Below are 2541 nucleotides of genomic sequence, written 5' to 3'. Positions count from 1 at the left end.
TATTATGTTATGAAGGTTTGTTTATGTTGTAGTATGTATAAATGAGTAGAATTTATGGAAATATGGAAGTTTGCAAAGTGGGTGTGCATATACGTAAGTGGACATATATGTATATTGTTGTATAAATAATATGAGTTGAATTTTATGTTGTATTCTAGTTGTGGTTATGGTGAAATTTATATTGGAAATGAAGGTTGAATAAATTTGGTGGAAGTTGGAAATATGGAATGTAGAAGATTATGTCACTTTAGAATGATTTTGTGATACTATGGAAATGAAGTTGTTAAGATGTGAATTATGATTATGGTTGATGAAATTGGAAGATGGAAATATGTTATGGATATGTGGGTTGAATATTAGAAGTTTTGGATGAATTATGACTTTGGTGGAAAGTTTGTATATTTTGTATATCTTGTGAATATTTTGTAGAAATGATATGAAATGCTTCCGAATTGTATTGTAATGATCTTGATTAGTAATGAATATGAAAATGGTGATATTGATTTGAAAATACGAAGTTGGAATGAAGGTTACGACATGATGTTGGAAAGATGAATATTTATGTTATATTGTGTTTTGTAGTGATTATTGTTGTTGTTGGTGTTGTTGTTGGGTTGTTGTTGATTGTTTTGGCCGAGTTGAATTCTCGGGGGCGCTATATGTATAGGGGAGACGCTGCCCAAATTTTTATAGACAAGAATTGGTTAAGATTGAAATTTTAAGTCTTATGAATAGTAAATTGGTAAATGTGACCATTTGTAGGTTTTGGACGAAACGGGATTTGAGTTTTGGCAAGCGTAAAGGGCAAGAAAGGTATGTAAAGCTATCCCGATTCTTCTTTTGGCATGCCCTAGGTGTACTAGGATCGGATTTGAGCCTCGGAAAGCGTTCTGCTCATCGGAATCCGCATTTGAAAATACCCCTTTTTCATTCAATGGAATTAAACCCTATAAGTATGCTTTATTGAAAGAATTGTGCAAACTTCCGCAAATTGTCTAGAAAATTATGGAATGTCCCCAGAACCTCCGTAGATGACTCTATAAGCTTAAAATACGTAATTTGAGCCCACCGCTTCGTTTATCCCGAGATGGGCCCACTATTTCCGATTTTACCCTTTTGTGTTTATGACTTGTCTACGAGCGGCTTTAAAGGAAATGTTTTAACTACTCCTCTAACTATTAATTAAAAATTATTTTAAATATTCAGTTAAGTTTTATAAATTGTTTTGAAACTTGGAAATGATTTCAGAAAGATTGTGCATCCGTGATCCATTATGACATCCGAAATATGCTTACTATAGTTCCGCCCAGTTTTATCATTTCGATTTGTTATTCGATATGCTTCATTGAGTCTCTGGAAATATATATGTTATTTTTATTGCATTTAGTTTCTCACTACTCCGTTCGTGGATGCCTCAATGTTTCCCACACTGAGCCCGAGCCAGGATATGTTGTCAAGCGTATTCCACTGCATTGTTCGCCGTGCCTCGATGTGAGGGGCCAGGTATACATGTACATGGGTTGTGGAGTATGATGTGCCATGTACACACTCTGATATGATATGATATGATCTGATATGGCCATCTGATACGATATGTTATGTTACGGGGTTATACCCCCACTCTGATTCCTCTGTGTTGTGGCACCAGCGTCGGGAGGGTGGCCACGTTCTGTCTGCCGAGTCCCTTGGCAGGGGCCGGATATGATATGGCATATGTTTCCGTACACACTCTGTATGTTTTGAAAATATGCATTTGATATTCTGGATTTTACACTCACTTTTCTGTACGTTCTGTACCGGTTATGATTTTGGTTTCTGTGATTCAGGCTTTACATATTCAGTACATATTTCGTACTGACCCCCTTTCTTCGGGGGCTGCGTTTTTATGCCGCGCAGGTACAGACGACAGGTTCGCTGATCCACACGTTTAGGATCCCGTTTCTGCTATTTTGGGGCGCTCTCTTCTTTAGAGCCCATCTTTTGGTACGGTCTGTCACTGATATCTGGATATGTACTTTGTTCAGGGTATGACGGGGCCCTGTCCCGTCTTATGATTATGATATGTTCTGTAGAGGTCTGTGGATACATCTGTGTGGGTTCTGTACATATGTTTGGGATACTTTGTTCTATGATGGCCTTATCGGCTTCTGTGTGCCAAGTCTGCTCTTCTGCTAAATCCTGTAGCATCCACTAATGTTATTATTATATTATTATTCTGATAATATGTTAGTTTGGGTATCGGATACATATAGGTGCCCAGCTTGGGCACTGGTCGCGGCCCACGGGGTTGGGTCGTGACATATTACGAGTCTGTTTGTCCGTATGTAGTATGATTCCGTCTGTCCGTATGGACTGTGATTCTGTCTGTCTGTCTGGATTATGACTCTGTCCGGTACACTTCCGCCATTCCGTTCGGCTTATGATTCTGTCTATTTTATTTCTGGGTTTCTGGTTCAGATTATGATTATGCTTGATATATTTCCGCTTTACATACTCAGTACATTTTTTGTACTGACCCCCGGTTCTTCGGGGGCTGCGTTA

The 2541-nt window shown here is 38.5% G+C and overlaps 1 long non-coding RNA gene across 1 annotated transcript; it reads left to right on the top strand.

Annotated features, from left to right (window-relative positions):
• The first annotated feature begins 760 nt into the window (after window positions 1–760).
• Window positions 761–2222, top strand: LOC132645117 (uncharacterized). The gene is made up of 2 exons (XR_009584011.1): window positions 761–813; window positions 1897–2222. It is a non-coding gene; the product is annotated as an uncharacterized LOC132645117 (long non-coding RNA).
• Window positions 2223–2541: the final 319 nt, after the last annotated feature.

Source organism: Lycium barbarum, chromosome 1 (genome assembly GCF_019175385.1).
Source record: "Lycium barbarum isolate Lr01 chromosome 1, ASM1917538v2, whole genome shotgun sequence".
In the NCBI taxonomy this organism is placed as follows: domain Eukaryota; kingdom Viridiplantae; phylum Streptophyta; class Magnoliopsida; order Solanales; family Solanaceae; genus Lycium; species Lycium barbarum.
Note: the sequence above shows the minus strand (reverse complement) of the source record. Positions and strands in the feature narration are given on the sequence as shown.